Below are 24,279 nucleotides of genomic sequence, written 5' to 3'. Positions count from 1 at the left end.
GGCCAGAGGTGAGCAGAAGCCCCGTATCACTTGCCTCCGGCGAGGGCCCTGGGCGCATGGACCAAACTCGACTGGCAGAGGCTTGCATGTGGAGTTATTCTGTACGTCATCAGTAAACAGTGGGCAGAGGCTTGCATGCGGAGTTATTCTGTACATCATCAGTAAACAGTGGGCAGAGGTTTGCATGCGGAGTTATTCTGTACGTCATCAGTAAACAGTGGGCAGAGGCTTGCATGCGGAGTTATTCTGTACATCATCAGTAAACAGTGGGCAGAGGCTTGCATGCGGAGTTATTCTGTACATCATCAGTAAACACTGGGCAGAGGCTTGCATGCGGAGTTATTCTGGACGTCATCAGTAAACAGTGGGCAGAGGCTTGCATGCGGAGTTATTCTGTACATCATCAGTAAACACTGGGCAGAGGCTTGCATGCGGAGTTATTCTGTACGTCATCAGTAAACACTGGGCAGAGGCTTGCATGCGGAGTTATTCTGTACGTCATCAGTAAACAGTGGGCAGAGGCTTGCATGCGGAGTTATTCTGTACGTCATCAGTAAACAGTGGGCAGAGGTTTGCATGTGGAGTTATTCTGTACATCATCAGTAAACAGTGGGCAGAGGCTTGCATGCGGAGTTATTCTGTACGTCATCAGTAAACAGTGGGCAGAGGCTTGCATGCGGAGTTATTCTGTACGTCATCAGTAAACAGTGGGCAGAGGTTTGCATGTGGAGTTATTCTGTACGTCATCAGTAAACACTGGGCAGAGGTTTGCATGTGGAGTTATTCTGTACATCATCAGTAAACACTGGGCAGAGGCTTGCATGCGGAGTTATTCTGTACGTTATCAGTAAACAGTGGGCAGAGGCTTGCATGTGGAGTTATTCTGTACGTCATCAGTAAACAGTGGGCAGAGGTTTGCATGTGGAGTTATTCTGGACGTCATCAGTAAACAGTGGGCAGAGGTTTGCATGTGGAGTTATTCTGTACATCATCAGTAAACACTGGGCAGAGGTTTGCATGCGGAGTTATTCTGTACGTCATCAGTAAACAGTGGGCAGAGGCTTGCATGTGGAGTTATTCTGTACGTCATCAGTAAACAGTGGGCAGAGGTTTGCATGTGGAGTTATTCTGTACGTCATCAGTAAACAGTGGGCAGAGGTTTGCATGTGGAGTTATTCTGTACGTCATCAGTAAACACTGGGCAGAGGCTTGCATGCGGAGTTATTCTGTACGTCATCAGTAAACAGTGGGCAGAGGTTTGCATGTGGAGTTATTCTGTACGTCATCAGTAAACAGTGGGCAGAGGCTTGCATGCGGAGTTATTCTGGACGTCATCAGTAAACAGTGGGCAGAGGCTTGCATGCGGAGTTATTCTGGACGTCATCAGTAAACAGTGGGCAGAGGCTTGCATGCGGAGTTATTCTGTACATCATCAGTAAACACTGGGCAGAGGTTTGCATGTGGAGTTATTCTGTACGTCATCAGTAAACAGTGGGCAGAGGCTTGCATGCGGAGTTATTCTGTACGTCATCAGTAAACAGTGGGCAGAGGTTTGCATGTGGAGTTATTCTGTACGTCATCAGTAAACAGTGGGCAGAGGCTTGCATGTGGAGTTATTCTGGACGTCATCAGTAAACAGTGGGCAGAGGCTTGCATGCGGAGTTATTCTGTACGTCATCAGTAAACACTGGGCAGAGGCTTGCATGCGGAGTTATTCTGTACGTCATCAGTAAACAGTGGGCAGAGGCTTGCATGCGGAGTTATTCTGTACGTCATCAGTAAACAGTGGGCAGAGGTTTGCATGTGGAGTTATTCTGTACGTCATCAGTAAACAGTGGGCAGAGGTTTGCATGCGGAGTTATTCTGTACATCATCAGTAAACAGTGGGCAGAGGTTTGCATGTGGAGTTATTCTGTACGTCATCAGTAAACACTGGGCAGAGGCTTGCATGCGGAGTTATTCTGTACGTCATCAGTAAACACTGGGCAGAGGCTTGCATGCGGAGTTATTCTGTACATCATCAGTAAACACTGGGCAGAGGTTTGCATGCGGAGTTATTCTGGACGTCATCAGTAAACACTGGGCAGAGGTTTGCATGCGGAGTTATTCTGGACGTCATCAGTAAACACTGGGCAGAGGCTTGCATGCGGAGTTATTCTGGACGTCATCAGTAAACAGTGGGCAGAGGCTTGCATGCGGAGTTATTCTGTACATCATCAGTAAACAGTGGGCAGAGGTTTGCATGTGGAGTTATTCTGGACGTCATCAGTAAACAGTGGGCAGAGGTTTGCATGTGGAGTTATTCTGTACATCATCAGTAAACAGTGGGCAGAGGTTTGCATGTGGAGTTATTCTGTACATCATCAGTAAACACTGGGCAGAGGCTTGCATGCGGAGTTATTCTGTACGTTATCAGTAAACACTGGGTGAGAAGGAGCCAAGAGCCTCAGAGACCTGGGGCAGGAGTTGTTTTCTCTGCTGGGGGTCTTAGGCAAGTCAGGGGGCTGGCTCCATTTCCATGGCTAGGGATGGACGGACGAGGCAGACAGCACCTGTGGACTGCCAGTCTCCTCCCCTCAGCAGAGCCAGTGGATGGAAACAGGACTAATAGTCCCACTCCGAGCTTAAGTCTTAAACGGCCCCTATGATTTTACCTGCCACCCCCCATGCCATGAGGAAGACGTACCCTAAGCAGCCTGGTAGTCTGAGGAGCAAGAAACATGTGGAACAGAATCACACCTGACGTGCATCTCGGGGCTCCCTGACCAACCTCAGCCCAGCTCAGCTGACCCCATTGTCCTGGGTACTCATCAGGGACTTAACCATTTGCAAAAGTCCAGGGCGGGAGTCCACACGCACGCTCTCTCCTCCCTGTGCGATTCACCCTCCGCCTTGTGCAGACAGTTGTCCCAGCACTAAGGTGCACTCATCTCCTCACCTGGCCCACTTATTTCTGTGGGACTGTGCTCACTAATGGCGGAGGCCATTAAGGGAGCCTGATGCATTCTCTAAAAAAAGGCACACGCAGCGTTTTGCCCACTTTTCCCCGATACTCTTAAGTGTTTAAGCATTGATAATAGGTGTTATTCATCAGGGTTTATTTTGCTCAGAGAAATTATTTCCATAGAAACCACTAAGCCGGGTGTTGAAGTCTGCATGCCGGGAGCTCCTCATCCCTACTCTGGAGTTTCAGAAACAACCCTTTGTAATCGTATCCAAGTCAGTGATTTTCAGGTGAAGGGCAGCACCTCTCCTCTCTCTGTCACCTTCAGGAAGAGCCGGGTCTACTCCTGCGCGGTCATTGCCTCACTACCAAGGTCCTCCAAAGGCCTAAAGTCTAAGTCAGCAAGTAAATACGGGTTCGATCCTCAATCAGGGCACATACGAGAAGCAACCAGTGAGTGCACAACTAAGTTAGAACAATGAGGCAATGTTTCTCTCTCTCTCAAATCAATAGAAAAATAAATATATAAAATTATGTGAGATTCTTTTTTTTTTTTTACAGAGGCAGAGATAGACAGGGACAGACAGACAGGAACAGAGAGAGATGAGAAGCATCAATCATCGGTTTCTCGTTGCATGTTGCGACTATTTAGTTGTTCATTGATTGCTTTCTCACATGTGCCTTGACCGTGGGCCTTCAGCAGACCGAGTAACCCCCTGCTGGAGCCAGCGACCTTGGGTCTAAGCTGGTGAGCTCTTTGCTCAAGCCAGATGAGCCTGCGCTCAAGCTGGCGACCTCGGGGTCTCGAACCTGTGTCCTTCTGCATCCCAGTCTGACGCTCTATCCACTGCGCCACCACCTGGTCAGGCTGTGAGATTCTTTTTTTTTTTTTTTTCTTTTTTCTTTTTTCTTTTTCTTTTCTGAAGCTGGAAACGGGGAAAGACAGTCAGACAGACACCTGCATGCGCCCGACCAGGATCCACCCGGCACGCCCACCAGGGGCGACGCTCTGCCCTCCAGGGGGCGATGCTCTGCCCCTCCGGGGCGTCGCTCTGCCGCGACCAGAGCCACTCTAGTGCCTGGGGCAGAGGCCAAGGAGCCATCCCCAGCGCCTGGGCCATCCTTGCTCCAATGGAGCCTTGGCTGCGGGAGGGGAAGAGAGAGACAGAGAGGAAGGAGGGAGGGGGTGGAGAAGCAAATGGGCGCTTCTCCTATGTGCCCTGGCCGGGAATCAAACCCGGGTCCCCCGCACGCCAGGCCAACGCTCTACTGCTGAGCCAACCGGCCAGGGCCGGAGATTCTTTTCTTTTAAATATGCGCTCACGATGCGATGGATGATAATGGGGCGGGGCTGACCTCTGACCTCCGGTGGGAAACACCCTGGAGACGAGAACCGCAGCGGGAGATGGTCTCCTGATGCTCTGGACTGTGAGTCTGCACACGGGGCTCTGCCGTGTCCATCCGAAATGAAAATACTGACATTTGTCTGACATTTGGAGAATCGCGCATGCGCGCGCGTGTGTGTACCTCAGAGTTGTTATTCATATTTTAATTATGTAAGACATTAATTCATTTTTATGCATTTTCTGCCCTTGGCATCTGTGCGCTGGCCGAATGGCGGCTAATTCCTATTTTTAAGACAATGAGGCTCAGTTTCCCCAGGGGAGGACAGGCTTGCATCTTCAAAGGTGTAAACTTCTCACTCCAGAGATGATAAAACACACACACACACATTCACACACACAAAACAGCATAGAATGTCGAAATGTCAGACGTTTTGATTTAGAGTTTATCTGGAAGCATTTGATTTGCATTTCAATTTAACAATAGATTCACATTCCTCCCCACCCCTCAATTTTTCTACTGATGGCCAAGGACAAAGAACCCGCCAATATTCCAAAGACAAAGAGAGAAGAGAGGAATTCATTTGCTTCAAATCTTTCAGATAGAACAAAAAGAGGTGTTGGCTGTGTTTGGAGACGTAACAAGAGCAGAGACATCCATGCACTAAAGAGTGGTCTTAGGTGAGTCACACCCATCGATACCGGGCAAGGGACATGGAACAGGTGCACTTCCTGCTCACACTCACGCTTCCTCCCAGTGCCATGGTCGCCCCAGCCCTGGAGTTTGCAAAGGGGTCTGCTGGGTCAGTACACAGGCTGCAGCGGAGAGGGAGGCAGAGGAAGACGGCAAAGCAGAGCTCTGCAGTAAGAGCAAGGTCCCCACTGCCACCGAGAGAGGGGACAGCTCCTGCTGGTGGAGCATTTCTCCAGCCACCGGGTGAAGAGTTATTCTTCTTCCTGTACAGAGCATATGTGAACTTAAACTTCTGGTACGTGGTGTGATTTTTGCAGAAAGTTTGAACCAATTAGAATTGCTCACACCAAAACTGAACAAGATCATTATTTAAAAGAAAAATCACTGGTTTATCAGATATGCAGAGTTCTTTTTTTGTTTTGTTTTGATTTTTGTTTTTTTTTTTTTCTGAAGTGAGAAGTAAGGAGGCATAGAGACAGACTTCCACACGCGCCCAACCGGGATCCACTCGGCAAGCCCACCAGCAGGCGATGCTGTGCCCATCTGGGGTGTTACTCTGTTACAACTGAGACATTTTTTCAGCTCCTGAGGTGGAGGCCATGGAGCCATCCTCAGCGCCCGGGCCAACTTTGCTCCAATGGAGCCTTGGCTGTGGGAGGGGGAGAGATAGAGAGAAAGGAGAGGGGGAGGGTGGAGAAGCAGATGGGTGCTTCTCCTATGTGCCCTGGCCGAGAATCGAACCCAGGACTTTCACATACCGGGCCAACGCTCGACCGCCGAACCAACTGGCTGAGGCCTGCAGAGCTCTGTTTAAGTTTACTGGTTCTGTTCAATTATTTTCCTAATGTCCATATTCTTAGGCTAGTTTTCTCTTGTGGTGCTTATCTCTCTTAAGTAATGATTTGTGAAATTTTTTCATATAAGAAGTATATTAACTTCTGTCATTTTTGTTTTAAATGATAAAACATTGACCTTTCAACTAGTAACTTTGAGAAATTTTGGCCATATGTAAAAATACAACTGTTGTTTTTTCCTTTAGGGGTTTCCACCTTGAGCGTAGAAACCTTTTTAATATGTTTGGAAATTCACCTGCACTCTAAAATTGCAAAATTAGTCACTTAAATTATACCTCAGTAGTTTCATATTTAAAATGTATATAATCTTTACTGTCTGTAGGCATAAGTAATGAGTTTAGGATCTAAACTTTTTATTTCTCAAATTACTGGTTAGTTTTCTTAACAGCACGCACTGGATTTTTTTTTCTCGTTTTCTCATTGATTTACATTCACATGATGTTTGGGCCTATTCGTGGACTTTCTGTCTGTTCTGGTATTAATAGCCTGGCAGCTCTACAATTTTAGAAATTGTCAGGCATGTCTCAATCATTACTTTTCTGTGTTCATTTGGGGGGGGGGGCTGTTCTCAAATGTTTTGTCCCAATTGAATTTTACATTTATATGATCTTTACCATTTTTTTTCAGGAAGGCCCCTGTTTACTATAGATGGTAGCCCGAATAATGTCCCCTACCCCACCCCCAAATGTGTCCACGTCCTGATCCCCAGAACCCATGAACATGTTAATTTACATTGCAAAAGGGACTTTAGAGATGTCGTTAAACTAAGGACCTTGAGATGGGGAGATTATAGATGATCTGGGCTGACCTAATGTAATCGCAGGGCCCTTTTTAAGAGAAAGGGGGGGGGACAGGAGAGTCAGCAGGAGCTATGGCAGTGGAGGAGTGGTCAGAGAGATGCGACTCCACTGGCTTCGAAGGCGAAACACGGGTACACGGGGCCAGAAATGCGGCGACCACATGGAGATGCTGGAAAGAGCAAGGGAAGGGACACCTCCTGGCAACCCACCGGACAGAGCACGGCCCTGCCGGCACCTTGAGCTCTAGACCTGGGAGAGAACACATTTGCATCGCATAAGCTACAAAGTCTGTGCCAATTTGTTACAGGAAGAGGCACCTGAAACATATTCTTTCTAAATTCCTCTGTAGCTGACCATTGATACATTATTCTTAAACATCAGCTTTAACTTGGTAAGTTGCAGAATTTTGGGGTTACCGTCATTTCTCCTCAACGTTGTAGAACTATTTATTGATGTGTTGATCCTTTGTTTGCAGAAGTTACGTCTGATGCCAATCTGACTATGTGTTTACTTTCAAACTGCTTTCCTTAGATGCTGGAAAGAAAGTCCCTTAACCTTGAAAAATATCATCACTGGCTGAGTCTTTTTCCAGTTATTTTTCTTGGTGTTGGTAGACTTTTCAATTTGAGAACTTGTTTCTACCTTCCGCTAAGAGACATTTTTCTTGCATTATTTCCATGGCTATCATTTCTATTTCTGCTGCAACATTTTCTGCTTCTGAGAATTCCTTTCATAGAGTTGGTTTCTTGTCTCTGTCTTCTAAAGCTCATGTTTTTGTTGTTGTTGTTGTTTGTTTTTTTAAACAAACTGCTCTAATACTGTATTTTATTAAATGTAACAATGCATGTTTTCCCCACACTTCTGGGGAGGGGCAAAATGAAATAAGATATCAGAGACATAAAAAGGCACTAAAATTGCAACTCATGACTCCACGGTATTTATGCTGCAAACTAGGAGATGCGTTCACTTTTATGCCATCTGAAACCCACTTCACACTTACTCTGTTCTGTCCAAACTTATTTCTTGTATTACTAGGAAACTAGTAACAGTTTGCTGGGAAACTAAGCTCACCATCTGCTTAGGTATTTTAACTCTGAGAACAAAAAATGATACAATGAAGCAGATCAAGCTCATTTTATGCTTCTCTCAGGAGGAACTTCCACCGAAAAGAATTTATATGTCCTGTCTTCAAATACACACTCAAATAAAGGGAAATAATGGAAAAGGCATCAGGACTTCCCTGGAAATGACTCAGAAAAAAAGGCTTCTGCAGAGAGGTTTTTATAGTGACTCCATCCTATGACTAAAAGCTTGTTACAAAACCAGGCATAAAACTTACATGATCCAGGAGCTCCAGATCAACTCAGAAGGGAAACTATGAGGCAATTGTCATCATATATACACACCCAGCAAACAACTCCAAGAAAATGCCACTCATGTTTACTTAGAGTATACAAGAATCATGATGTTAATAAGCTATGTTCTGGGGCAGAATTGTTGAGGGGTCGAATGATGCAAACTGTTTCTTACAACAATCCAAACTAAATTAGATGTAGAGATCCGTGGTCATAAATATTATACAAAACTATAGGTGAGCCTTTAGCCTTCTGTTAACTTTGAAGACTTAAAACTATTCTTTATTTTTAATCTCCCAGGGAGACCTCCTAGAAACTTCTGAACCAAGGAAGCATTTCAGTTACATTAAATCAACGGGAATGTTAAATTAATAAATTTATAAGCTCACAATTTAATGTGGTGGCTTTAATCTCCAGGTGTGTTCCCATGAGGTACAGAAGTGATGCAGACAGTGGTGGCTGGGACTGGGTGTTGGGTGAAAACCAGGTTGTAAAGAAGTCTTGTCCCCTGGACATCGCCTCCAAGGTTTCTGCTGAGTCATGGTAGGAATGCTAAATCGATTAGGACCACAACTCCTCGTGTCTGAACAAGCTCACTATTACCATTATCCACAGACGAGAGAAGTCTGAGCGGTAGCCTGTATGACGGCCTCTCTTACCCTCACACCCTGCAATTAGTTTTATTGTCCACACATCCCTTGCAGATACATACATTCTCCTCATTATCACCATTGCGACTGCTTCGGTTCAGGTGCCCATAATCCCTCCTCTGGCTTTATGATGGGAGGCCGCCGCGTTCACAAGGAGAAGTGATTTGAACAGACGTTTCACCGAAGAAGACAGACAAGGACCGATCAGCACACAACACACCGCTCAGCGCGACTGGTCTTCGGGAAAACAAAAAATTACAACTGCTGCAACAGGACACCGCTTCACACCACGCCTCCCCTCCCTCCCCGCCCCGTTAAAATGAAAAATAAGTCGGCACCAGATACTGACCAGGGTGTGGAGCAACAAGAACTCTGACCCATGGCTGGTGAAAGTGTGAACTATTATTAACCACTTCCTAGAGCTATTTGTCAGAATTTTAGGAAGTCAGACATGAACTTGGCCTGTCTCAGCACATCCTCGCCTAGGTATTCACCCAAGAGAAACGAAAGCCCACGTCCGCACGAGAAATGACAAACAGGTTGTCGTTTATTCGTGCAATGGGACCACCAACAGAAAGAAATAAACTACCTGGTGGATTGTGAAGGCATCCGGTGAGCAAAGAATTCAGGCAGTAACGCCCTTTGTAGTTCTGTTATACAAAGTTCCAGTACAGCAAAGAGCTAACCGATGGTGGTGGATTTTGGGGAATGAGAACGGAATAGAATGCAGCACAGAGAAACTCACTGGGGCTTTGGAGTTATTTTCTGTCTTGTTTATGCGTCAAAACTTGCAGAACCGGCTTGACCTGGGGTGGCGCAGTGGATAAAGCGTTGCCCTGGAGCGCTGAGGTCCCCGGTTCGGATCCCTGGGTTTCCCTTGGTAAAGGCACAGATGGGGAGTTGATGCTACTTGCTCCTTCCCCGTACTCTTTCTCTCCTTTCTAAAGTGAATCAAGTCTTAAGACATTTTTAAAAAGCCCTGCAGAACCAAATATGTAGAATCAGTATATCTTTGTATAGTTCACTAAAAATAAAAACATTGTCTACATTTTTATAAATGAACATTTTATATATAAATGTTTACATTTTATAAACAAATGCATATACCATTTACATGTTTTGGTAATTTCACTCTATACTTAGTGAAATGCCTCAAGCTGCAGAATCAGGTGTCTCTTAAATAGAGGAATTTTTCTTTTATGATGTATTATCACTTCTTTTCCATGGACTCTGATTTCTTCCATGGAAATTCCCACGGCCTTGCACTGGTCCCATCTTCCGGGTTTTGTTTTTGTCCCTCTCACTAGCACGCGGCGAGGACGTAGATTGCCCTCCCTCACAGAATCTGGCGCTTCTCTTTGTGACTTCCACCGGCAGATTTTAATATTTTTAAATTTATTTTATTTTACAGGGACAGAGAGAGAGAGTCAGAGAGAGGGATAGACAGAGACAGACAGGCAGGAACTGAGAGAGATGAGAAGCTTCAATCATTAGTTTTTCGTTGCGACACCTTAGTTATTCATTGATTGCTTTCTCATATGTGCCTTGACCATGGGGCCACAGCAGACCGAGTAACCCCTTGCTCGAGCCAGCGACCTTGGGTCCAAGCTGGTGAGCTTTTGCTCAAACCAGATGAGCCTGCGCTCATGCTGGCGACCTCAGGGTCTCGAACCTGGGTCCTCCATATCCCAGTCCGATGCTTTATCCACTGCGCCACTGCCTGGTCAGGCCACCAGCAGATTTTAATTCTGAAATTTTTATCTAGCAACTCTAATAATATTCTCTCCATCTAGGCAGTTCCCTTCCTATTTCTCTGGCTGCATGGGGAATTAGAAACACAGGCTTTGGAATATGATAGACAGGCTAGTTTGTCAACATAGGCTCCAGTTATGACTGTTTTAACCAGGCAAGTTAACTTAATTTAATAAGCCTCTTTTCCTCATCACGGAGGTGAGGGCCAGGGTTGTAACCATTCTTCATACTGTAACCATTCTGTGAGCTAAGGCGTGAACGGTAGGTAGCACAACTCTCAGCATAGAGTCCTGAATAAACACCAGCCTCATCATAGGGTGACCAGCAGAACTGCCATCGTCGCTGTCACTGTGCTTGCCTACCTTTTAACAAACATGTTTCGGTGATGAGCTATTAACTATGCATTTCTAACTGTTTTGTATACTGGCAGACATGGGGTAGACATCCAGTAAATGTTTGTTGAAGAAATAGATACATTTATTCCTTCTTTTATTTTTGTATTTTTCTGAAGTGAGAAGCAGGGAGGCAGAGAGAAGACTCCCTGCATGCGCCCGACCGGGATCCACCCAGCATGCCCACCAGGGGGCGATGCTCTGCCCACCTGTGGTCTTGCTCCATTGCAACTGGAGCCATTCTAGCGCCTGAGGCAGAAGCCATGGAGCCATCCTCAGTGCCTGGGCCAGCTTTGCTCCAATGGAGCCTTGGCTGCGGGAGGGGAAAAGAGAGACAGAGAGGAAGGAGAGGGGGAGAGATGGAGAAGCAGATGGGCGCTTCTCCTGTGTGCGCTGGCCGGGAATCAAACCTGGGACTTTCACACGCCGGGATAATGCTCTACCACTGAGCCAACCGGCCAGGGCTTATTCCTTCCAGGGCTTATTCCTTCCTTTTCCCATTCACTCTGATGTTAAACTGTGGAGTCTTATGTTTGGGTTATCAGTGAAACCCAGTTAATTAATGCAACATCTATTCCCAGCTTGGCTTTCAAAATAATGACTCAGTTACTTTTTACCCAGAAAAATATCATTTACAATGTCAACTTGACAGTGCTTGAACAATGAACACATCAAAAATAGAAAACTAATTGCATGCTAAATTTTTATTCAGCATACATTGTAACAATACCACCACACAATTCTGATGAAATAGGACTTTGGGGAGAAAACCTTGTGTCAATAAGTTATTCAAATTTTTATTCATTTTTTAAAGAGATTTTTACATTTTTCCAACTTTTGTTTTATTTTATTTTCATTAAAGTCTCAAAATGAATTATTGGAGAGATGATAATAAAGGTCCCTTCTGGCCCTGGCTAGTTGGCTCAGTGGATAGAGCATTGGACCAGCATATGAAAGTCCCAGGTTTGATTCCAGGTCAGGGCACACAGGAGAAGCAACTATCTGTCCCCAGCCCTTCTCTCTCTCTCTTCTCCTCCCACAGCCATGGCTTGATTGGTTTGAACACATTGCCGCGGGTGCTGAGAATGGCTCCATGGAGCCTCTGCTTTAGGTGCTAAAAATAGCTTGGTTGCAAGCATCGGCCCCAGATAGGGGTCACTGGGTGGATCCCAGTTGGGGCACATGCAGAAGTCTGTCTCATTATCTCCCCTCCTCTCAGTTCAAATTAAAAAGAATAAATAAAAAGAAAGACTCCTTTTACTGAAGTATCTTAAAGTTTCAGTAAACCCTAACTTCAAAAAGATAGGCACACTTCAAATTCCAGTTCACATGTCCCAACTGGAAACTCTTCGTCCTCTCTAAGCAGCAGAAATCAAGATCTCTCACTCCAGAGTTCCATCCGTCTGTTTAAGCCCTAGGCATGGGTCAGCCAGTTCCGTCTCGTGGTCTTTGTGCCATCATTGCTAATGCCTTCCCCTCCCCACCACCACTCAGATTGCTTGGCATTGCCCATTACAGCTTTGGTAGGGCCTGTTGGAGTTGGTCCAAGTTCCCCCTGACCATCATAGCCACTGTCACCAGCTAACCCAGCCTAACACAGGTCCCCAGCTTTCTCCACAGCTTGTCACACCGGAGTCTTTCTTCTCTGCGGCAGGTGGGACGCTCCTCATTGACACCATCTTTGACACTGTGTCTCCACCGCTGTGTCCGTGTAATGAGGATCTCCCCCGCCCTGTCTGCCTTTGGCTTTGGTAGCGAAATGACCGGGAGGGCCATTCCTGTAGCTGGGAGCTTCCTCTTGTAACTAGAAGGCTGAGTTAGTAAGGTGGTGGTGACCTCCCTCCTAACTCAGCCTTGCAGCTATAAGGACCTGCTTCTCCCCACCAGCCCTGTACCATCCCAGCCACAGCGGCAGATACAGGTTCCCTGCGATGGTCTAGTCATGGCTTCCCTGTGCCTTCCACCGCTCTCATCGCTGGGTTGATGGGTTATCTACTGGTGCATAAAAAGTTACTCCAAAACTGAGCACCGGAAGACAACAGGCTTGTGTTAACTCGCAGTTCCTGAGGGTCAGGAGTCCAGGAGCAGCTCAGGTGGGTGGTTCCGGCTCAGGGTGTTATGAGGCGGCTGTCACGCTGTTGACAGGGACTGCAGTTTCAGAGGGCTCCACTTCCACCTCAGTCCTGCGGCCGTCGCAGGAGGACTCAACCTCTTGCCACGAGGCCCTCTCCGCAGAGCGCCCTTGACCTGGCTTCTCGTAAGAGACGCAAGGAGAGAAAGAGGAAGGTGGACCCAGGGTATCTTTTATAACCCAGTCGCCAAAGTGACATCTCTCGACTTCTACCATGTTTGCTATTCATTAGACACGAGTCGCAAAGTCCAGCCCACACTCCCGGGGAGAAAGAATTAGGATAAGTTCCATCTCCCAAAGGGAGGAATCTGAAGAATTTTTGGACACATTCGTAAAATCACCATCCTGGGCGGACATACACATTTCCTCCAGTCGGTGAAAGTACTGTCCGGTGGACTCATCCTGGGTGAGCTTATTTCATATTCCCTAGAATATGTAAAATTCCTGTAGAGAGAGAAAAAAACCCTACTCCTCTTTGATCCACGCTGGCCGGCCATTAGCACGATCAGCCGGGCCCGTGGCAGGGCGGGCTGATGCGTGATCTCGGGGCCGGAGGGAGAGGGTATGCGGTCGGAGGACCGCAGAGGGGGAAGTGATGGCGGCTTGTTGCTCCAGGCAGCGTGCTGGACACACTCGGCTCTGCGGAGTGAGCCACCGCCCCGCCACAGCCTCACCGATCCGGAGAGGAAGGCAGGTCTCTTCACGGTCTAGAGAGCGAGGGTGTTTTTGGATGAGGGTCAGACCTCAGAGAGTCACTCTGTCCTGACAAGTTTGAGGAGCAGTTGTTGCAGGCATTTGTCTGGCGGGTCCCAGAGCTCTGACACGGATTAGAGCAGCAGCTCGAGTGTTTTTGATGAACAAAGGCAATTAAACAACACAAACACTCCTGCCTCCACACGCTCCTCCCGCCGGAGTGTGGCTTTCCCGACCATCAGAGGACTCGTGGACGGCTGAGCCTTCTCTGCTGACCGGGAGATTCGGCTCAGGCTTTCATTAGAAGGCACCCCGGAGGGTGTACCGTCCTCCAGCCTTGGGCGCCAGAAGCAGGGAAATGGAGTTAGTGAAAACGAGGAGTTAGTGAAAACGAGGAGTTAGTGAAAACGAGGTGGTGCGTGTGGACGCGCGGGGGGAGCTGTGGAGCAATGTGCCCCAAAGGGAGTTGCACAGGACACTAGTCCCAGATGGCTGCAACTGATAAAGGCTACAGGAACTGTCAACCAGGAAGATCATTATCCCCCAACCCTTGGCCACTGGATTCATGGCTTAACACCGGTGGAGACCAGCTCAACCCAACGTGGCAACCCGTTTTGCCTAATGGTAACCCTCAGCCTCATTGTTCATGCATTGTAATATATTAGCATGCTGAAGGACACACACACACACACACACACACACACACACTGCCATAATCGGAAATGGAAAGCCTGTGTAAGGACACACAATGTCCAGCAAAGCTCCACCCCTATCCCTGGAATGGCCTGACTATTCCTCCCTCTTATTCAATACTTTGCCCCCCCCAAGCCTCCCCACCCAGATTAAATAAACCTCAGAGAAGGAAGCCAACTCCGCTTCAGTGATCCATTTCCTTCTCTTCGGCTGCTTTGAGGAGCTTTCGTTTTCCCTGGATTTTCTGCGTTTTCCACAGTAATCCGACATGGTGTGGATTTCCTTTTATTTACCCAGCTTGGGATTCGTTCCACGTTCTGTACGTGGGGGGTTCATCCTCTCTTTGACTCCGGAAAGTCCTGAGTCATCATCTCTTAGGTCTCCTCGTCCATGTTCTCTGTCCTGGAATTGAGACCCTGGCCCTAACGCTTTCATCCTCTCTCACTCCCTGCTCTGTGTCTCTCCGCCTCGTTCATAAGTTCTGTCTTCTTGTTCCTTCCTCTGTGTCCAGTGCTGGCTAATGTCTTCCCGTCTGCTTTCTGGTTCTTTCTTCAACTGAATGCTTGTCACTCATCTATTGAGGTTTTATTTATTAATTAAGCTTAAAAAAAAACACTTTTTTTTTTAACTCAGTGAGAAGCAGGGAGGCAGAGAGATAGAGTCCTGCATGCACCCGACCGGGATCCACCTGGCAAACCCACCAGGGGGTGATACTCTGCCCATCTGGGACACTGCTCTGTTGTTCAGCAACAGAGCTCTTCTTAGCACCTGAGGTGGAGAACTTGGAGCCATCCTCAGCTCTCGGGACCAACTAGCTCCAATTGAGACATGGCTGCAGGAGGGGAAGAGAGAGAAAGGGGGAGGAGGGTGAAGCAGATAGGTGCTTCTCCTGTGCTCTGACTGGGAATCAAACCCGGGATATCCACATGCTGGGCTGACAGTCTACCACTGAGCCAACCAGCCAGGGTCCAATTAAGCCTTCCTTTGTAGAATTAGCTTATTTAAAAAGTGTCCCTGAAAATTTTAATCACCCCATGTGAGTGGTCATTTTTATTCTTTCACGTCTTCAAATAAAAACAGTCATTTTCTGGTTTGTATATTATGCTGCCAATCATTAAAATACCCGGGGAACTAATTCTGTTGCTTTTGCTTTCCCGGACGGCAGCTTGTTTCTTTGCGTGTTTTGTAATTAATTTTGACTTCATTGTCATCTGCTGGAATCAGAGGCCATCCCAGGGAAGATGCTGAGGACACTATTGTCCATAGAGGGTTCGCTTCTGCCGGGAGCCAGGGCGCCTGGGGCACTGCCACGCCGGACCATCCCCACTCCCTGCCACGCCGGACCTTCCACACGCCTTGAGCCAGGGCACCCGGGGCACTGCCACGCCGGACCGTCCCCACGCCCTGCCACGCTGGACCGTCCACACGCCCTGAGCCAGGGCACCTGGGGCACTGCCACGCCGGACCTTCCACACACCCTGAGCCGGGGCACCCGGGGCACTGCCATGCCAGACCTTCCACACACCCTGCCACGACCCAGGCCCCCCGCAGCTCCCGCCCGGCTGGCCTCCTGTCCTCACCTTACAGAGTGAGTTTCACTGACGAGAAGCTGAGAACATGGAAAAAGAGCCAGCTGGTCTTTGAATAGACTTCCCTCAGAGTGCTCCGTGGTTATTAACGGGTTTTCCAAGACTTTGCTGGATTTGGTGCTCAGATGACTTGGAGTCTTGGCTCAAGCAAGCATGATGAGTGAATTACTGTTTTCCCAAGAAAACCACAGGCTCAGAATGAGACGGAGAGAAAGGGGAAGAAACACCATATGTAGGGTGAAGCAACACACACACAAGTCCATTCTTTACAGATGATGACACGCTAACGGGATGACTCACGGACCACGTTCCTTCCAGCAGCGGTCCCGAAAGAAGCCAACGTCCAGTGAAATTCTTAAATGTGTCAAGTGCTGACTCAAAGGAAAGATGTTAAACTTTACATTATCTGACCACTCTGGAGGATCTCGAAAACTTATCATAAATCACTTTCATGTGGGAGACGATGCTATCCTCAGTGCGTATTTAAAGCCAATCACATTAGCTCGAATCTAATGGAATTTCTGTGTGTGCTGAGTAGCCTGACCAAAGGAGTCTTTTTTTTTTTTTCCCCCTGTTTGAATCATGTAAGCAGTAGAGATGAGAATTTTTAACAACAACCTTAAGTTTGTTGTAATTAAAATTAAATGTGCTTTCTTTTTGATGAGTCATGTCTGGAGCGGAATGCTGGCAAAGTCAAAGCCACGTTGGTGGATTGAAAGCCATGTTCCGGGCTCAGCTCAGCCTCAGACTGGTCGTGTGACTTGGGGAAGTCAATCCTGCCCTCTGAATTCCGGTTGGCTCCTATATGAAGAGTTTCTCTCTAGGGCTTTTCCCAGACTTAGAATTGCAAGATATATATATTTTAAATAATATATATGTGTTTAGTGTTGCCATATAAGAAGTAAAGATTGATTTGAAACTTTTAATTGTATACTTGATGAAATCCAGGCTTTGAAAGGTATAGTAAGTGATTTGCTTAAAGTTATTCAACAATAACTTGAAACTTCTTCAACAATAAAGGTTGAAATTGTTTTGTTAGAAAAGATGAAAAGCAAGAAGAAAGGGAAGGAGGGAGGGAGGAAGGGAGGAAAGAGAGAGGGAGAAAAGAAGGAAAGAAAGAAAAAAGAAAGAAAGAAAGAAAGAAAGAGGGAGGGAGGGAGGGAGGAAGGAAGGAAGGGAGGGAGAAAGGGAGGGAGGAAAGAAGGAAGGAAGGAAGGAAGAGGAGTAACCTTATTAAGTTGGCTTTCAAATAGCATAGTAGGAGAGAAAGGTCCTTAACCCCAATTGGCACTATTAATATACATTATAAATATGCAATACATCCTAACCTTCAGATGATAAGGTTCTCTCTGTGTTCAACGTCTATAATGCAAATTTCAGTTTCTATAAAATTGCAGTTTTAAAACTCTGTGAGGTAATATTTGGGGATGAGGGGTATAGTGCCCTTGCAGACAAGCGGATTTAAACTATATTAAATGCCTACATAGGGTGATGCAATTTTTCAGAATTTCTTGAGAAACTTTGATCTAGAGAAAATGAGAGAAAAACATGAACTAGAGAAAGGATTTTGTAGAAGTAAAGGCACCCACAGTGGAGAGAATGTGAGTGACAGCAGAGGAAGCGCTGAGATTTCTGAGTCTCCCAGGTAGGCATCCACATTTATCTCATCTCCACAAAACTTTTTCTCTTTTACTTTTTTTCACAAGTCTCCTCCTGCCTCCAAAATTTTTTAAAAATTTTTATTTATTGATTTTTTTAGAGAGAGATAAAAAGAGAGAGAGAGAGAGACATCTATTTGCTGTTCCACTCATTCATGCAGTCATTGGTTGATTCTTGTATGTGCCCTAATCAGGGTTTGAACTTGCAACCTTGGCATGTTGAGATGATGCTCTAATGACTGAACTACTCAGCCAGGGCCCCCAAGATTCTTGATATCCAATTCACTCAAAGCTGGCTTCTTCTCCTAGTGACTGCCCATCTTCTAATATCCATTGTTCAAAACATCTACAAAACGGATGCATTTCTTTTCATTTAACTGGTTCTGGAAAAGAAGCTCCGTTAGAGTTTTCACAGAACACCGTCTATGGGTTGCAGGCACAGGTGTGGTGTCTACCTACCGTGCATTCCCCTATCTTGCCAGCCCTACGGATTCTGTTCAGAGGGCTCACTCACCTTTTCAGCTTCCTTCGTGGCTAAGGGTGCCCGCAAGGCACAGTGCTGGTCATGCAGTAGGAGCAAGAGCTCCTGGGGAGCGCTCACTTTGTGTATAAGAAACAAAGCCCCGTGAGGCGGAGTGCCTCTGTCCTCAACCTGCCCTTCATCCTGCCTGGAATGTGTGATGACTGGGGAGGCACGGCAGCCATTTTGTGACCATGAGACGGAAAGGCATCGGCTGAACAAGCCAAAGTTGACAAAGCAGGAAAAGAAAAGTAGCCTGGGTGGGTGGGTGCCCAGGGACTTTGTGGGGCTGATGTCATGCTCTTGGATGTCCTACCCACCATCTTCTCATTTCCTGAAACAAATGCACTCTCCTAAGCCACCATAAAACAGCTTTCCTTTGTTGAGTCTGCCCAGAATTCTGATATAAAAAGCCTGCTTAACATCATTGTATTCTAAACTGTTTTACAGACGACTGTCCGTGGTCAATTAGGATTTTATTTATAGCGGGGAGTAACAGCAGGGAGGAAACTGGCATTCCCCTGGGAGCGTAAATGAATAATCTCGAAATACTTTACCGCATACGACTCTTCTTGGGGCTTTTTCAAGGAAATAATCCTTACGATAGATAAAGCTTACACATAAATGTGTTTATCACAAAACTACTTAAGTGATTAAATTTTCGGAAATAAATGCTGAGCTCTATGTAATGGTAAGACACGTCGGTGCTCAACAGAGCAAAATGGTCTGTAGCCATCAACAATTGTGTTTCTCAAAGATTTTTAATGGCAATCCCCCCCCCAAGCCCCCCCCCCCCCGAGTTATAGTATTGACCAAAATATGCAAGAGCCAAGCTATGGTTTTAATAGGATAATAACTACATCAACATTTACTGGACAAAGACCACCTAAAAATATACATAAAAGTCATTGTCATCAGCTAGTGTATATATGCTTGCCTTATATTTCGTCTTTAAATTTTCCTGCCTTTTCCAAATTTTCTACAATGAGAGAAATCAGAAGGAAAAAGATGTTTTTTTTTTCACCCATTAAAGTTACTTTCTGTTTCCTTTTCATTACTTCTTCTTCAGAATTGCATCTTTCACAGAAACCCTTTAGGCTGGTCTTAAATAAGGCAAAGCGGGCTATTTTGCAACACATTCAAGACTTTATAAAGACCCAGACTGCAAGAAGGGCCTAGTTCAAGTCATGCAAAATGTTTGCTGTTCAGCCTTCTTTAAATTAAATACGTCTCACTGGAGAGCACGCCCGGCTCAAGTGTCTGAGCCCAGGTCTCCTCACGTGGTCCCCTTGAGAGGCCCGCATCCTGTCGAATTCCACCTGGGTCTGTCTCTTCTCCCTGGACTTCTGCTCCTTGGCAAAGCAGCTCTCCAGAACCCAACCCCCGGGGTCCCTTGCACATCTGGGTTCTTGTTCCATCGAGCCTGCCTCCTGACTCTGGAAGCAGTAACGTCCTCCCCGTGCCAAGTTCTTGGTCAACTGCTTCGAGCAACGCTGGCCTCTCTCCCTCTCCTCCAAGGGACCTCTTCCCTCCCTGGGGCATATGTTAGCTGTTCATTCATTCCCGACCTGCACACAGTGCTTCTTAGGGCTCAGGGTTCTTCCTGGCACCGTTTCACACAGGTACACGGGTACACGGCCACTTCACCGTAGACTGGCGGGTGCACGTGGTGACGGCCGGGGAAGGGACTTACACAGAACACACGCAGCCTCGGAGGGTCTGCACTCGGATCCTGACCTGGGGCAAGGAGAGGCAGCCTCAGAGGGTCTGCACTCGGACCCTGACCTGGGGCAAGGAGAGGCAGCCTCAGAGGGTCTGCACTCGGACCCTGACCTGTGTCTGCACTTGGACCCTGACCTGGTGCATGGAGAGGCAGCCTCAGAGGGTCTGCACTCGGACCCTGACCTGTGTCTGCACTTGGACCCTGACCTGGTGCAAGGAGAGGCAGCCTCGGAGGGTCTGCACTCGGACCCTGACCCGGTGCAAGGAGAGGCAGCCTCGGAGGGTCTGCACTCGGATCCTGACCTGGGGCAAGGAGAGGCAGCCTCAGAGGGTCTGCACTCGGACCCTGACCTGGGGCAAGGAGAGGCAGCCTCAGAGGGTCTGCACTCGGACCCTGACCTGTTGCAAGGAGAGGCAGCCTCGGAGGGTCTGCACTCGGACCCTGACCTGTGTCTGCACTCGGACCCTGACCTGGTGCAAGGAGAGGCAGCCTTGGAGTGTCTGCACTCGGACCCTGACCTGGTGCAAGGAGAGGCAGCCTCGGAGGGTCTGCACTCGGACCCTGACCTGGTGCAAGGAGAGGCAGCCTCGGAGGGTCTGCACTCGGAACCTGACCTGGGGCAAGGAGAGGCAGCCTCAGAGGGTCTGCACTCGGACCCTGACCTGGTGCAAGGAGAGGCAGCCTTGGAGTGTCTGCACTCGGACCCTGACCTGGTGCAAGGAGAGGCGGCCTCGGAGGGTCTGCACTCGGACCCTGACCTGGTGCAAGGAGAGGCAGCCTCGGAGGGTCTGCACTCGGATCCTGACCTGTGTCTGCACTCAGACCCTGACCCGGTGCAAGGAGAGGCAGCCTCGGAGGGTCTGCACTCGGACCCTGACCTGTGTCTGCACTCGGACCCTGACCTGGTGCAAGGAGAGGCAGCCTCGGAGGGTCTGCACTCGGACCCTGAGCTGTGTCTGCACTCGGACCTGACCCGGTGCAAGGAGAGGCGGCCTCGGAGGGTCTGCACTCGGACCCTGACCTGGCGCACAGAGAGGCAGCCTCGGAGGGTCTGCACTCGGACCCTGACCTGTGTCTGCACTTGGACCCTGACCTGTGTCTGCACTCGGACCCTGACCTGGTGCACGGAGAGGCGGCCTCGGAGGGTCTGCACTCGGACCTGACCTGTGTCTGCACTCGGACCCTGACCTGGTGCACGGAGAGCCCAGGTGCCACACTGTGCCCCCTTCCAGTTTGCACGTGGAGACTACCGAGGTTTTCCTTCTGTCAACCGGATCAGGGACACAAGATGCCACCACATTCAAGGTGGAAAGCCAGGCAACCGCATTTTCACTCATTAAGCATTTTTTTAGGGCTGGTGACTCATTCTTCAACTATTTAGAGAGGAGGGCTCAGCCCCGACAAGTAAATGGGATTCCACAATGAGGAACGTTCTAAGAACAGGGAAGAGAGCGGGAATCGGGCGCCAGCGCCCAGGGGCTGCTCGGCTCTGGGAGCCTCACAAACATGTTTTGACTGTTATTCACTTCAGGCTGTCCCTCTTCGTCTCTATTGTGCCAACGCCTCCTCTTATTCTTCAGGTGACTCATTCTACTTCAGGGCAGCAGAGGGGAAGCAGAGGTCTGAGAAGGAAAACGGAGAGGAAAACCAGAGTTGTTGGGGAGAACCTGGGACCCATCCTGGACACCCCCTAAATGACCCCGGAGAGTACTGAAAAGCTGCCACCCATGGGCGGCGGGGTCGAGGAGAGTGTAGGCAGCCGTGAGACCTGCCGCCTCTCGGGACAGGCCGCTGTGTTCTCGGTCCAGGCCACCACGCCCTGCAGGGAGCTGCACTCGGAATCCCGCCTACACCCAGAGCCAGGGACGAAGTCCAGAGTCACCGCGGCCCAGCCCTGGCTGTCCAGGGCTGAACTGACTGATAACCCCTGACCTTCCCTGCACCTCCCCCTGCCCCCACCTGCACCTTCCTGGCACCGACCTGGAGTTCCTTCTCAAAGGACTTGGGCAGAACCGGCAGTGACCTCCGCCGAGTCCAGCGGAACGCCCACCTCTCTGCACGTCAATGCTGGTCAAGCACAGGGCTTGCTCCGACAAGTCGACTAAAGCGTCCTCCAGCCCGTGACAGCTCAGCCCTGTTACCGAGACAGATCGGCAAGTTCTGGCAGACACAGAGGACCTGCCTTCCTTTGAAATAACGTTTCTTACAATAATAATAATAGTAATAATAATAATAATAATAGTAATCTTAAATACCTGATTTATGCTCTCAACAAGATTCCAGTGAACACAACACTCCCTAAATTTTATATATATATATACCCTCTCTTTATAATTTATTTATTTATTTTTTTAATTTTTTTTTTCTGAAGCTGGAAACGGGGAGAGACAGCCAGACAGACTCCCGCATGCGCCCAACCAGGATCCACCCGGCACGCCCACCAGGGGCGAGCTCTGTCCACCAGGGGGCGATGCTCTGCCCCTCCGGGGCGTCGCTCTGCCGCGACCAGAGCCACTCTAGCGCCTGGGGCAGAGGCCAAGGAGCCATCCCCAGCACCCGGGCCATCCTTGCTCCAATGGAGCCTTGGCTGCGGGAGGGGAAGAGAGAGACAGAGAGGAAGGAAGGGGTGGGGGTGGAGAAGCAAATGGGCGCTTCTCCCATGTGCCCTGGCCAGGAATCGAACCTGGGTCCCCCGCACGCCAGGCCAACGCTATAATGTTAAAATATAAAACAAGGGATGATGGTGTGAAAATGGGAAGCCCCACAGCTGAACACAAAGGTGAGTGGTCACCGTGGACAGTGACCCTGGACCGGCTCCTGTGTGATGTGCAGATCTGAGGCTAGTTTTACAAGCCGAATGTGACAGTTATAACCCGGTTACCTAACAATAACACATCTGACACCAACCCCTGTTCACCTTTGAAAGGACAGCATGGTGCTGGGGGCCACTGATTAGCAAGGACCCTTCTCTGCAGTGTTTCTGAAATGGAGCTGATCGCCACCCCGTCCTCATCTCTCCTTCCGTGTCCCTCCCAGGAAAATGCAAACCCATGACTGCTATTTCGTCTGGTTCCTCCCTCTTTTGTTTTCTTGCTGACCAACAACTAGAAAGCGAACCTCCCTCCACCCCCCACCCCCCGCCTCACCCGATGCTGGGTCACGACATCGTTGTGAAAGGAACACATGGCATGTTGTTTCTGCATCTTCCTTTTTCATGAGCGTCACTCCCGTGAGGTGCCAACCCTCTTTTCAACATCACCTTGCCCTTCACACTCATTCAACCGCCTTTCGAGCCCGCGTCCGTCCGTGCTGGCGAAAGAGAAACGGGGGAATGCACTGATGGGCACCCGCTGGGAGAGCGCATGGGAACCTGCAACAAGAGCTGCATTCCAGGGGGACGGCGGGTCTGGGAGGAGAGGCGGCCCCCCTCAGTGCCCGGGGAGGCTGCCACGCTCAAGCACTGCCTTCCTCACCTTCCACTCTCAGCCCCGCCCCCCTCAGTGCCCGGGGAGGCTGCCACGCTCAAGCACTGCCTTCCTCACCTTCCACTCTCAGCCCCGGGCCCTCAGTGCCCGGGGAGGCTGCCATGCTCAGGCACTGCCTTCCTCACCCTCCACTCTCAGTCCCGCCCCCCTCAGTGCCCGGGGAGGCTGCCACGCTCAAGCACTGCCTTCCTCACCCTCCACTCTCAGCCCCGGGCCCTCAGTGCCGCGGGGAGGCTGCCACGCTCAAGCACTGCCTTCCTCACCCTCCACTCTCAGCCCCGGGCCCTCAGTGCCCGGGGAGGCTGCCACGCTCAGGCACTGCCTTCCTCACCCTCCACTCTCAGCCCCGGGCCCTCAGTGCCCGGGGAGGCTGCCACGCTCAGGCACTGCCTTCCTCACCCTCCACTCTCAGCCCCGGGCCCTCAGTGCCCGGGGAGGCTGCCACGCTCAGGCACTGCCTTCCTCACCCTCCACACTCAGCCCCGGGCCCTCAGTGCCCGGGGAGGCTGCCACGCTCAGGCACTGCCTTCCTCACCCTCCACTCTCAGCCCCGGGCCCTCAGTGCCCGGGGAGGCTGCCACGCTCAGGCACTGCCTTCCTCACCCTCCACACTCAGCCCCGGGCCCTCAGTGCCCGGGGAGGCTGCCACGCTCAGGCACTGCCTTGCCTTCCTCACCCTCCACTCTCAGCCCCGGGCCCTCAGTGCCCAGGGAGGCTGCCACGCTCAGGCACTGCCTTCCTCACCCTCCACACTCAGCCCCGGGCCCTCAGTGCCCGGGGAGGCTGCCACGCTCAGGCACTGCCTTCCTCACCCTCCACTCTCGGCCCCGGGCCCTCAGTGCCGCGGGGAGGCTGCCACGTTCAAGCACTGCCTTCCTCACCCTCCACTCTCGGCCCGGGGCCCTCAGTGCCGCCGCAAACAGTCCCAACGGTTTTGGCCTCGTGCAGTTCCTGGCAGACAAACATGTGAAAACAGACACGCCAGTCATTCCCACCATTTCCA

At 49.4% G+C, this 24,279-nt stretch overlaps 1 long non-coding RNA gene across 1 annotated transcript; it reads right to left on the bottom strand.

Annotated features, from left to right (window-relative positions):
- Positions 1-20,942: 20,942 nt before the first annotated feature.
- On the bottom strand, positions 20,943-23,213 carry LOC136338170 (uncharacterized). Its single transcript, XR_010731925.1, has 3 exons — positions 22,938-23,213; positions 21,772-21,925; positions 20,943-21,413 (listed from the first exon to the last, which is right to left on the bottom strand). It is a non-coding gene; the product is annotated as an uncharacterized lncRNA (long non-coding RNA).
- Positions 23,214-24,279: the final 1,066 nt, after the last annotated feature.

The sequence above is a fragment of the Saccopteryx bilineata genome, chromosome 5 (genome assembly GCF_036850765.1).
Source record: "Saccopteryx bilineata isolate mSacBil1 chromosome 5, mSacBil1_pri_phased_curated, whole genome shotgun sequence".
Lineage (NCBI taxonomy): Eukaryota > Metazoa > Chordata > Mammalia > Chiroptera > Emballonuridae > Saccopteryx > Saccopteryx bilineata.
The sequence above is the reverse complement of the archived record's forward strand: the minus strand, read 5'-3'. Positions and strand labels throughout refer to the sequence as shown.